This window comes from Cheilinus undulatus, linkage group 22 (genome assembly GCF_018320785.1).
Source record: "Cheilinus undulatus linkage group 22, ASM1832078v1, whole genome shotgun sequence".
NCBI classification, from domain to species: Eukaryota; Metazoa; Chordata; class Actinopteri; order Labriformes; family Labridae; genus Cheilinus; species Cheilinus undulatus.
Genome location: NC_054886.1, coordinates 5349234 through 5363219, shown reverse-complemented (window position 1 = coordinate 5363219; position 13986 = coordinate 5349234). Strand labels below are relative to the sequence as shown.

At 37.1% G+C, this 13986-nt stretch overlaps 1 long non-coding RNA gene across 1 annotated transcript in view; it reads right to left on the bottom strand.

Moving 5' to 3' along the window:
• Positions 1 to 2711: 2711 nt before the first annotated feature.
• LOC121504790 overlaps positions 2712 to 13986 on the bottom strand; it is a 30037-nt gene continuing 18762 nt past the window's right edge. Inside the window, exon 2 of the long non-coding RNA XR_005991481.1 lies at positions 2712 to 3337. This is a non-coding gene — a long non-coding RNA (uncharacterized LOC121504790). The remainder of the gene's footprint in view (positions 3338 to 13986) is intronic.

Here is a 13986-nt window from a genome sequence, read left to right as displayed (position 1 = left end):
TTGTTTATTAAACTTTATCCCTCACTTATTCCACTTTAGTGCCCTGGGGCCGCTTAAAGAGTTTGAAAAAGGTCTCTAAGATAAGTTAGATCAATAAATGGTCGTGCTTTGACACTGAAAATCAAACTTTATCTAAGATCATAAAATGTGAAAATACTCAGCACAAACCTAAAACTGCAGCTGTTCAAATGGCATAAACATCAAAAATAGTCTAAAGTAAACTGATAAACTTTTTATTATAGTAGCATATTTAGCGGTCTCAGACTAATGCTAATGTTGATGAGACTCAAAAAATATCAAAATTTTCACAGGACCAGATGCACCTGCAAAGTTTCTTACGCATTTGAATATGTTAAGAGCCTCAAAGGTCTACATGATGACAGCAAATAATAATAATAATACATGTCTTAAGCAAAAACAATTAGGTCCTTGCACCACTCAGTGCTGGGGCCCTAATTACTGTCCTTTCATCACTAAAAAAGTTAAGACTTTGAGGAAAAGATTCTCTTTTCAGAGGTGTCTCACAGTGCTCTAAAGTCAGCCCTGCATCTCATACACTCACACTCTGCCCTAATAACATTTGGTGTTCATGCATGACGCTCTGAGGTGTTTCATGCATGTCTTCAGTTTTCAGTATGTTTCTCTGTGTTCAGCTGTGCCTCCCAGATCTCTGGCAGCCTTTTCCGCCTGAAACTATTTTGCCAGTTAACTCAAAATGAACAAGAAAGACATAAACTAAAAAACAGAGGCAGAGGAAGAAGACTGATTGTGACATTTGGCTTCCTTGGCCAGAGGCAGAGACAGACGCAGAGATGGATCGAGTACAGCCTGAGAATTAGAGAGTACAGTCAGCAGCGAGGGGTGAGGGAGGAGAGGGCACCCAGGGGCTCTCACAGCAGTTAGCCTGGCAGTACAGTACAGAGAACTCCTCAGTGGGTGTTTGGAAAAGCTGGGAACTTTACTGTTAAATATTCTTCTAGAGGATGATGCCAGTTTCCTTCTGAGTGGAGGGCTTTGTGTTTTACTGTGGAATTTAAATGCTTGATTTTAAAAGGAATGGAAATGCCTCTAACCAAATTATGGTAGTTTACTTTAAGGTATAACATGGCTTTCAGCACCAATTCCAAAAAAAAGCTGGGACAATATAAATAAAGAAATGCAATGATTGTTGAATCTCATAAAGCCATATTTTATTAGCACAGAAAATAAACATCAGATGTTGAAATTGAGACATTTTAACATATTAAAGTTGGGACAGGGCCATGTTTGCCATTATGTGGCATCCCCTCCTCCTTTCACAGCAGTCTGTAAACATCTGGGAAGAAAGGAGACCAGTTGCTGGAGTTGTGGGAGAGGAATGTTGTCCCATTCTTGTCTGATGATGGATTCTAGCAGCTCATCAGTTTTGGGACTTCTTTGCCACACTTTTTGTTTTATGATGTTCGAAATGTTTTCTATTAGTGAAAGGTGTGGACTGCAGGCAGGCCATTTCAGCATCTGGACTCTTCTATTGTGAAGCCATGCTGTTGTGATGGATGTGGTATGTGGTTTAGTATTGTCTTGTTGAAGTATGCAAGGCACACCCTGACAGAGACCATGATGATATCAAAATAGATCCATCTTAAATGAGATTTGGCTCAGAGAGGACAGCAGTGTTTCTGGACCTTGATCACACAAGGCTTCTTCTTTGAATGATACAGCTTTAACTTGCATTTGTTGATGGCACAGCCAGCTGTGTTGACAGACATGAGCCCTGGAAGTGTTCTTGAGCCCTTGCGGTGATTTCCAGTCCAGAATCATGCCTGTTTTTAACGCATTGGCCCCTGAGGGCCCAAAGATCATGAGCATCCAATATAGATCGTCGGCCTCGTCCCTTGCACACAGAAATTTCTCCAGATTCTCAGAATCATCCGATGATTTTATGTCCTGTAGATGGTAGGATATTCAAAGTTTATGCAATTTTCCATTGAGGAACATTTTTTTCTGAAACTGTTCTGTAATTTTCAGATGTACTTTTTTCACAAGTTGGCAAACCTCTGTCCATCTTGTCCTCTGAGAGGCTCTGCCTCTCTAAACTTCTCCTTTAATACCCAGTCAAGCAACTGATATGTTGCTAATTAACATAATTAGTGGCAAAATGCTCCTCCAGCTATTTTTCATAAGCACTACTCACTTTTCCAGCCTTTTGTTGCCTCGTCCCTACTTTTTTTGATATGTGTTGCTGCCATCAAATTCAAAATAAGCTCATACTTTTTTTAATGAAATGGTAAAATGTCTGTTTTAAAATCTGATGTGTTGTTTTGTTCTATTTCAAATAAAATATGGGTTTATGAGATTTGACAATAATTGCATACTCTTTATATTTCCATTTTATACAGCGTCCAAACTTTTCTGGAACGGACACATCTGTATTTATGTATGTAATCTTTTTTTCCTCCATGTCTGAGGACTGGTTTCAAGTCTGGCACATAGTTACATACCCACATATCAATCTTCACTCTCTTCCAATTTCAGTTGTTTCTGCTGTCCTTTCAAAATAAAAGCATAGAAATCACTTTTTGGTAAAAAAAAAAAAAAAAGGTTAGGTTAGGGGCTATTTTTAAATCTGACTTTAAACTTAAATGTCCTTTTTATTTATCCTGTTTACACCTAAATAAAAAATACAGAACAAAATATAAAATTGAAGTTCTGCTGAAATAAACCGACGGAGCCTTGTTTTACTTTTTATTATGCATTAAAGAGAAAAATAAAGTGTTGTTTGACCTTCAGACATTCATCTCTGTTCAGTTTTAAAACTTCAGCCATGAGCGATGAGGAGATTTGTGGATTTATTCTCGCTTTGTGAGCAGGAGCATATCTGCCAACATCCTTCCATGGAATTTCACTTCTAATTAAAAAAAACATGCGCACAGTGACAGCATTTCCACTTAAATGTGTTATTTACACAGCAGTGTCCTCCCTAACCCGACCCTCCCTTGTTTTCCTCCGTCCTGTCGTCGTTTGACAGCAGCAGAAGCAGCGGCGGCGGTGGCGGCGCTGACAGAGCCAGAGGCCACGCTGCTCTGCCACACACAGATCTGGCAGTCTGTTGCCTTCCTCTCTCTCCTCCTCCCCCTCTGTATCGCTCCCCTCCGTCTCAGCTGGCAGACACCTGAGCAAGACAAGAGGTCAGCCTGGCCTCTGTGCATGTTGGCCCCTGTCCCTGGAGTTAGAGGGAGAGTTACTCTGTGAGCGGTTGATGAGATGGATGGCTGTTTGGAATGAGCAGGCCTTTAGTCGCTCTGTCGTTTTTCTGTCTTGTGGTTTTGGCCTCGTGTCCAGCTTTAGTCCCATTTATCTGCATTAGGGGAGGTTAGTTAAAATCGTTTAAGGGAACATTTCCAAGGCTTGTATAAAAACAATGACAGGAAGTAATCTCTGAGAGTTGCTTCAAAACTGGAAATTAATTTTTTGCTAAGGAGGAAAAGGTCCATCTGTGATAGAGGCAGATGCATTTGTTGACTTTTTGGCACATGCATCTGCTTGGTATGTCTTTTACAGTAGGGATGTTGAACTCAAGGCCCGGGGACCAAAACCGGCCCGTAGTGCAATTATACCCAGCCCACCAGATCCTGATATTTTTATTAGAACTGGCCCACCAGTATGAGGTCTGTAGATTTCCTCCAGTGTAAAAATGTAAACTTAACCTTGATGATTTATAACATTCTTGCTGAGTCATAAAAGTTTGAAAAAGTAGACAGTAAAAATAATGGGATAAAAAGTCAGGAACGCAGGAGAAATGTGTGTTTTCTCTGTATTTTCAATCTTCCATCTCACAGTTATGACTAAAAGTTATGGTTTTGACTGTTTATTTCATATTTCAACTTTAACATCTCATAACTTTTACTTTTGATCCCAAATTTTTACCTTTTAGATTCATAACTTTAAATTCTAAACCCTATTTTGACCTTTTAAAGTCATGATTTTGACTTTTAAATCATGGATTGCCCTTTTTCAACTCCTAACTGACTTTTATCTTGTTTTTTACCTTTAAACCTCATGATTTTTAATGTTATTTCATATTTTGACTTTTAGAACTCATGAATTTAAAATTTAATGGCATATTTTGACATTTTAAACTGACGATTTTGATGTTTATCTCATATTTTGATTGTTAGACATCATGATTTTGAATTTTGTTTCAGTTTTGCTGACCATATCAGCTCCTAACTTTGACTTCTATGCCATTTTAAAACTCATTATTTGAATTTTATTTCATATTTTGACTTTTTTTCTCATTTTTGACTTAACAATCATGGTTTCAGTATTCTATCTCATATTTTGGCTTTTAAAACATTATTGGATTTGATTTTGAGTTTTTAACTTATCATGTTGACCTTTTAATCTCAAAATTTAGGTTGACACTCAATGGTTAAATATTGACCCTGCTATGCCCTCAGGTTAGACCCAAATTCAGAATCCTGCCCCTGCTGTGATTGAGTTTGACACCCCTGTTTTACAGCATTGCAGGTAGAGCCAACCATGGGTATAAGCAGTCTTCTCTGGGTCAAAGCTTGTTTAAAATGGTCTGAGGCAACATGGAAAACTGTTCTGTGGTCAAATTAATCAAAATTTGAAAATCTTTTTAGAAGATGGTTTAGATTGTTTTTGTTTTTTCAATAGACTGCCAAAAATAGACTGCATATTTACTCTGTTGGGACCTATATTCTGGACATTACGGTACTGAACCACAACCACATAAGAGATCAATAGAGGACAGTTAATGCAGCAGATATTAACAGTTTGAGGGATGATATGCTTTGCTTATGGGCACAGATATTGGGGAATGGGGATGCAGATGGAGGGGATGGAAGGAGGTGTCACACATAGTCTTAGCTCCCAAATTTCCCAACATCCTTTGGGAATTAAACAACGTTGCTTCTTGTCACGTGTCTGCATTATAATCACCCGCTGGTTCCTCCTCCTGCCTCCCCCTCTCTGATAGTGCTTATTTTTCCTTCCCAGGACAAACAGAACAAAATTCTCTGTGTTTACAGTGTTATTTACTAGCATTAGCCTCTTTAGTTTTGCCTGACCGAGGAAAAAGCTGCTCCTTCTCCAAAGGACTGTTTAGGATTTATGTGGGACAACTGTCCTGTTAGAGCCATTTTGTAGCATGATCAAAGATGTGTCAGCTGTGGGATTCACAGCGCTGACCCAAAGGTTAAGAGTGTGTATGGCGCTGTGTGTAGCAAATATATCATACTGTGACAGGCGGATGGCTCTGTATCTCTGAGGACAACCTGAAACCAAATAAGGACACTAATGAACTTCTCTCTGCAGTGTGACGGCAGAAAAGCCATTCCAGGTGAGCGAGAGGAAATATTAATCACAGTATATCATGAAAAACAATTAGCAGAGACGGTGTCATCAATAAAGCAGGAACTTCAGGCACAGAGGGACCTACAGGAGATAGTCTGATAAGATTTTTGACTGCTCTAAAGCATACATTAGCATACCAATGAGGAAACGCATAATTCAGTTTTACGTCTTACAAGTGATGACACTCAACTGACCAGGAAACAAGGATTTGTATCATGGCACTAAATATTTCCAGAGACATTTCTAGACTGGGCCAGGATCCTCTCAGGCTCAGACTAGAAATGTCTGCAGGGGATTCCAAAAAATCCCTGGAATTTAAGCTTTAAATTTTTTCTTGCAAGAACCTCAGAACATCTTCCCTTGGTGCAGACCTACTGCACATCTTACAAGGAGGTGTGCAGCCAAGACCCACCAGCCACGTTTCTTTAATGAAGTCTTTACAATAAAAACTACAAAGTGATTTATATACTAAACACTACATCAATGTTTTCTGTAAAGGCATGTGTTTGACTTGAGGGAGAAAAGCTGTTAAAAAGTAGCGCTGCACATGTGTGAAACTATGACTTAGAAGTAGGGATACACGGATTATAAAAATCAGAACAGGTACCGATTTCACTGATCAGAACAGGTCGCATTTTCTCTCTCAAAAAAAATTTAATCGGATACAGCTAGACGTACCATATGCCAGCATAGAACTGACTGGACACAACAAATAAACCTTCATAACGGATATCAGGCGCTGGTTTAGCTCAGTGGGTAGAGTAGGCATCCATATACAGAGACAATAGTCCTCTACGCACTGGTCATGGGATAGAGTCCTGGTCTTGGCGCCAAGGCTGCCCATGAGGGGATAAAGGGGCTTTAAAGCTTTCAGGGGCCCATAGAGGTCAAGAAAATCATGATCCGTTGTAAAATGAAGCTGTTACAACTTTATTTTATTGTATCATTTTCAATCAGAATAATAACCACTCTTATCACAGCAACAAAAAACTAATTTTAAGTAATTATTATTTATGCTGTAGTACATTATAGAATTTTCAAATTTTAAACCCCTTTTCTTTAAACAGAATTACCTTTTTCTTGGTAGTTTACAATTTAAATGGCTGCACTGAACTAAACCTTTTGGAAAGTGATGACAGATTTCATGGCTAAGCCAAGATGTGCATAAACACCACTACACTGGAGAATAAAGGAGACAGAACTGAAATGACAAAGTGAAAGATTTACTTTATAGAAAAATACAGAAAACAATTGGCAAAAATTGGTTACAGATGGCAAAAATAAGGGAAAAGAGGCAACTATGGAATAAAATAGTGATGGTGGGTTTAAGGTTAAAAGGGAAAAAAGTATGGAAAATATTTGTGAAAATGGTTCAAAAAGGGACAAGATTGAGTTATAAGCGGCACAAATGGGTTAAAAGAGGGGGAAATTGGTGGCTAATTTGTTTAAAGGTAGCAAAATTGGCTTAACATGGGAAAAAAGGAAATCATTACAAAAATTAGGAAAAAAATAAATGGTGAAAATTGGTTAAAGAGTGGTGAAACATGGTTTCAAAATGAAAAAATGTGGGTTATAAGTGGCAAAAATGGGCTTATGGTGGCGAAAAATAGGTTAAACTTTGCAAAAACTTTACAAATAAATGGTGAAAAACGGTTAAAAACTTGCAAACAAAGTGACAAAACATGATAAAGTTGCATATGTGGCTTAAGGGAAAAATGGATGGGAAGAAATAGTCGAATGGTCTAAAAGTGACAAGAATGAGTTATAGGTGCCATAAATCAGTATTTCTTTACTGTGGATAAATCTGTCAAAATGTAAAGCAGCTGTAGCTGTTCTGACTCTCAGCTGTAGAAAGCAGGGACCCCAGGTTTGGCAGGGTGCAGATAACACACTACCATGACTTAGTACCAGATTTAGGCAAGAAAATAAAGGCTTGGACTAAAAGTAAAGACTAAAATGTGAGGACTTTTTATGGACTAAAACTAGACTAAAATGTTTTTAGTTTTTGGCAACTAAAACTAGACTAAAACTAAACTAAAATGCATTTCATTTAAAGACTAAAACTAAGACTAAAATTTAAAATAGCTGCCAAAATTAACACTGCTACAAATAGGTTAAAGTGGGGAAAATGGGCAGATGAAATTGTGAAAAAAGGTTTAAAAGCAGCAAAATTGGCTTAATATTGAAAAATAGGTTAAACATGACAAAAAAATATCAGAAATGAATGGTGAAAAGCGGTTAAAAGTGGCAAAAATGGGTTGAAAGTGGCAAAAAGGGTAAACAAGGGGACCATAGGATGAAGTAGTAAATGGGTGAAAAAAAAAGGTAATAAATGGTTTAAAGTGGATTATAAGTTGCACTAACGGGTTAAAAGTGCAAGAAATGGGTGGCTAAAGCATTCAAAACAGGTAGCAAAAATTGTCTTAAAGTGGCAAAAACAGTTTTCATGTGGAAACAAATTTAGCAAAATGGGCAGAAATAGAGATGAAAAGCGGTTAAAAAGTGGCATGAATAAATAATTTAAACATCAGAACCCAATAAAGATGAGATACTTTTGAGCTCTAAAAAGAGGTAAAGGTTAGCCAGAACGCTAGCACCAGTGCTGACATTGATATCATCATTAAATCACAACCACAGGGGGCCCAATCACTGGGGTTTTCAGGGGCCCAGCTAAATCTTAGGCTGGCCTGCTCTGTGCTGTTTGGTGCATGTCATCCTCACTCTGTCTCCCTGTATTTCCTGTCTGTCCTCGGCTGTCGTATCAAAATGAAGGCAAAAAGCCAAAATAAATAAATAAAAAGAATTCTTTATAAATAAAAAAAATCCACTTGGCCTTTATCAGCTGATACAGATGCCAAACCAGTGTATGGGCATCCATAATTAGAAGCATCAGACAGCAAGCTTTACTGGGACAAATATAAGGTTCAATACTCTTATACTATTAACCATAATGGACTGAGCTAGAAGTGTACTTTAGTGGCCATGCAGCGATCGCACCAGCGTCTTCTTTGTGGCATAACACTGCAGTTTTGTCTTTCCTACTTGGTACTTACTGCCTTCTACACTCCTGCTAACCTAAAATATCACCAGTCCCACCATGTCTGACTGCCTCAACATTGTAAAAGATAGCAGACAGCACCCCCTACTGACAAAAGAGGGTACTGCAGTGGTTATTTTCAACTAACCAATTTAAATTGTCCATATTTGTATTTTCAGTTACAGTATGTTTTCTTAAATCTTTGTGTCCTACTGATTAAAATTCTAGTAGCTGTTTTTATGAAGAGTGCTTGTGGAAAAAAAGTGAGTTTTCAGTAACCATGGGGACAAAACATTGTTAGTAACCTTAAGATGACCTGTTTTCAGGACTAAAATCGGCGGTTTGTGTGTGTCCAAACATGTGTACAAGCCAAACTTAGTCTGTGTGTGTCTGATGCTGGAAGTGTGTAATTATGGGCAGATTATGGGAGAAGCGGACGGCATGAAGCAGTCTTTGATGGGATTAAGCACTCAATTACCCAGCTAAGTCTGCCCCCCCCCCTCCCAAATGCACAGGTTCAAACATTTCCCACTCACAGCAGCACACACAGAGTGAGTACACAAACACACAATCAGAAAGACTGAGTGGATGATTCAGGCAGCATCTTTAGTTCTTACATCCAAAGCATCAGTCCATCGAATAATCCATCGGTCTGTCACATCCTTGATGTATCAAATGCTTGTCTGTTTCTATGATGATGGAGTTTTTACCAGAGAGGCCAGCCAAAGGATTTCCTTCAACACATTTACATTTTACAGACACCTAAAAGGAAATTTGATTTTTTTTATCCAAAAGATTCTTGCACTGGCCTTCAATAAGTTTTACAGGCGCTTTCTAAAAGGTACAATATGATCGTTTTTCACCTTAAATGTCTCCTGTGATTACAAAAGCAACTAAATATTTTATATTCAGTGTGTTTAGTTGAGTACAAATTGAGTTCCAAACTTAAACGTAAACATCTGATATGTTGCTTAGGTGCTATTCTGAATAAAATATGACTTTATGAGATTTGCCAATCATTGCATTCTGTTTTAATGACGTTGAAATGATTTTATCTAGCAGTAGTTCTCAACTGGTGTCCAGACCCACCGCCATCCTCCATGACAAATCACTGCCCTTGTTTCTTAAACATTTAAATCATAACCAAATGTTTTAATGTTTATAATGAAAATGAAGCAATTTGGACTGGAGATGGAGCAAAAGATGTGATAGAAGAAAGTAATGATGCATATCCTTCAAAATAAAAGCACATCATTGGCTGTTTGCCACTCATTTTGGTACCAGGCACACATTTGTGACCCACTGACAATAGTTTCATGACCCACTTCTGGGATCCGACCCACCAGTTGAGAATAAATGGTTTCCAAAAGTTTTCAGTCTTCTAGAAGGTGCCATTTCAGTGACTGAAAGCATTCAAAGTGTGCTTACAAGATATCAAGAAGCACAGAAAAACTTCTGTTTTAATAAAATACCTGCCTATATGTGGACCAGACTAGAGGACTCATGTGTCATGTGTGCTCTGGTTAGAGAAAATTCATTCACTATTGTCTGACAGGTAAAGAGGATCAACTGATCACATGATGGCAGTCAGCGTTCTAACAGATTGTCATGTTTTATGCTCCAGATTCTAACGTTTAAGTGTTTTACAATTGAAGAGTTCATTCGCAAAAACAGTTAAGCGCCATTCTGGTAAATAATGAAAAAAATAATTAAAATTAACACTTTCAATTGAGCTGTCCTCTGATCTAAAATCTTAAAAAATATATTAATTAATTATACTTATTACAATTATACTTAATCAACTTCAGTCTGATTGATATTACAATGAAAAAATACATTTTATGCCAATTTATAAAAACAGAGTTAACTGTTTTTGCAAATGAACTCTTCAATTCATCCTCCATGTCGCTGATCATCAACTGGCGGCCCAAGGGCCATATCAGGCCCCCCGGAGCTTCCATGATGTTCTGGTTTCAAGATTGCCTTTTGGCTTTAAATGTCAGCAGCTTTTAAATCCATCCTAAAAACAATTAATATTGAAATTTAGTATGACTAAACATTTGATCTGTTTTAACAGAGATTCACTTGTCAGCCATTATAGGTTAAATTTTTTCTTTTAAAAAAATGGGTTAAAACTGGCAGAAAAATTGAAAAAATGGCCAAATAAAGCAGGAAGTGTGGCAAAAATAGATGATGTAAAGTAGCAGAAATAGATAAAAGAGTAGCAAAAGGTGAAAAACATGGCAGGAAATGTGGTGAAGAGGTTAATATATGGCAAAAAAAATGTAAAGGAGAGAAAAAAAGGGGCATAAAATAAAATAATGCAAAAAAAGGGACAAAAATGTAAAAAAGTGGCAAAAATAGATAAAGGAGTGGCACAAAGGGGATAAAACATGCAGGAAAAGTGGTCTAAAACGGGTCAAAGAATGGCAAAAATCAGGTTAAAGAGGTAAAAGGAGGCAAAAAGTGTCAAAAATGGGATAAAGTGGCAAAAATATAGCAAAAATGACCTGGCAAAGTAGTGAAAATGTGTTAAAAAGTGGCACACAGGGGCAACAAATGTCAAAAAAGTAGCAAAAAGGGGTTAAAGAGTGACAAAATGGGCCAAAAATTGTCAGGAAAAGTGGGGAAAAGAGGATAATATGTGGCAAATATTTGTAAAGCAGGGAAAAAGGGACAAAAAGTATCAAAAATGGGTAAAATGGTGCAGAGAATAATGAAAAAGGGTTAAAAAGTGGCAAAAGAGTGGCACAAAGTGGATAAAATATGCAGGAAAAGTGATTTAAAAGGGGTTTGAATATGGCAAAAGTTGGGTTAAAGAGACAAAAGGGGCAAAAAGTTTCAAAAATAGGTTTAAAGTGGCAAAAAATAGCAAAATAGCCTGGCAAAGTAGTGAAAGGGGAAAGAGTGGCACAAAGAGGCAATAATAGTCAGGAAAATTGAAAAAAAAAGGTTAAGAGTGGCAAAAAAATGTTGCAGAAAATGCCGAATGAAGTGAAAACGGGGTTAAAAGCGTGAAAAATGAGTTAATTTTGGTGCTAAATCACTACTGAGGAGGGCCAGTTCTCTTGGATTTTCAGGGGTGCAACGGTTCAGTTGCAGGCCTGTCTCCTTGGGGCCTGCTGCATTATAGATAACAGGGATAGATCTCACTGGTAATGCCTAAACATTTCCTCCATTTAAAAAAAATAGAAATACTAACACAATAATATGTTAATCAGTTTTTTTGAAGGTCAAGACTAAATCTTGCCTTTGTGCTAATGTGCCCTTTGACCCTTGCTCTATGTGAACCCTTCAAAAAAGAAAACAGCAGCCTGCTTTGCACAAAATAAAATTCAGTGAGTTCACAAATAAAGTAAAAGTGCCGTCCCGTCTCTCAGAATCGGCTGAGGTCATTTTCATTCTCTGTGGGATCATCACTGCTGTAGACTTTACAGTCATGTAAATCCTCTTGTTGTGTTTGCATCATCCACACTTGTTGTTTTCCACAGACAGCTCTTTTTTCCACAAGACATCCTTTGTATTATTGATTAGGAAAAAAACAGAAATTGTGACTTTCTGCCTCAAGAAAGCATTACATTAAAGTTAATTAATTTGTTTACTACATCCCTTGGGTGTCGTTTGCCCTAAATCATGTATTTTTAATTATCAGAGGTTTTCCATTAATGCCCAGAGCAGACAGCTCTGCTTTCTGTATGTTTCAGTTCAGTGAGAAATGTTCCAGTCAGGCTTCATAGTGGAGCTGTGAGCAGGCATTTCTGCAGAATAGGAGGACTTTTAGCCAAAAGGTAACTAGGAGTAGAGTTGTCACTATTGTTTACTTACGCTACGTCTTCATTCAGAGATTTGCAAACTACATGCACGACTGTGATTGGACAACTGGTGGTTTTAAAAGAACAGTTGCATTTGCATATCTGAAATGTAGCTCCAGTGAACCAAATATTAAAAAAATGCAACATGCATCCCTTTGTTTTCTTTGATTTAATTTAATCTGCAATTTAAAATTTATTCAATTTTAAAAATATTCAGAAAGCTAGTCATTCTATATGATTTTTCATTTGAAGGTAAAATATGAATAATCTAGTATTGACATGTCTGATTAATTAAAAAATAACAAAACAATGCTATACATATACAAACTGCAATTCCAAAAAAGCTGGGACAATATGTAAATGGGAATAATAAAAAGACACAATTTGAAAATCCTGTTCAAACTGATCAACTTTTGTGATTTGAGAGAAATATTCACACATTCTGAATGTGTTCAGATGTTGTTGGACTGTTTGCCTAGGCAGTCTTCCATTGAATGTGAAACACTTTTTATCATTTATACCAGAGTTACTCAACAATGCTCAACCAAAGAGCCAAATTGTTGAAAAATAAATTTCTAAGAGCAAAAATCTAAGGGGTGAAAAGTGGCAAAAAAGGATTAAAGTGGCAATAAAAAAAACAAGTTAAAGGTGGCAAAAATTGGTGAAAAGGGCAAAATAGGTGTTAAATGGCAAAAAATGGTCAATAAACGACAAAAAGTAGCAAAAATTTAGTGAAAAGTGACTAAAATGGGCAAAAAATCAGCAAAATTTTGGAGAAAAGTGGAAAAAAGCAGCAAAAGTAGCAGGAAAAGCAGGAATAAAGTGGTAAAAACAGTTAAACAGTGGCAAGAATAAGTGTTTAACATGTGCAAAAAGCAGCAGAAATGGATTAAAAGTGGCAAAAAAGGGAAAAAGGGGCCGAAAAACTGCAAAGAAGGGCGATGGAAATATACAGACAGAAAAAAGTTGACAATTAAGTTTGTCAGTTAAAGCCAACTGTAGAAGTGTTTGAAACAAATAGATTAATGTGACTTGCAATGGATGATTTCTGAGGTCAAAGTTTCACTTTTCTAAGGTTGTCCGGGGAATATTATTCCAAATTTAGAGATAAAAGAGCCACAAATCATCACAAAAAAGGCACATAAAGCTCAAGAACCACGGGTTGAGCATCACTGATCTATACTCTCACCTGTTGCCAGGTAACCTCCCTACCTTTAGAATGGTCCAGGCTTTTGTTGCTCCTGTCCCAACTTTTTTTTAACATGTTGCAGGCAAATTCAAAATGTATCTATATTCTTTTTAAAAAATGAAGTGTACCAATTTGAACATTAAATATCTTGCCTTTGTGGGGGTTTTTTCAGTTCAGATGGATTTGCAAATCACTGCGTTCCATTTTGATTCACATTTTACACAATGTCCCAATGATTTTGGAAACAGCGTTTGTACAGTTTAATGCATTTTTTTATAAGTCTTCTAAAACTGGTGCTGGTGATAAAAGTCTATTTCTATCAATAACTTTTAAGAGGAAGACAATGAGGTAGAAATTGACTTCATTTGCGCCCATAAAGACACAGCTGAGTAAGTATATAAATATATCTGGACACCAGCAGGAATACATTATCTAGTTCCATAGTCTGTATTGTTCAATAGTCCACTGTAAAATGAAGCCATCATAGGAACTGTCTCAACAGGAGGTCTGGTGTATGCTCTACAGTAAGTGGGTTCATAATTACAGAGAGAAGTGTGAAGTAATTGTTCAACCATCAGCGGACAAAG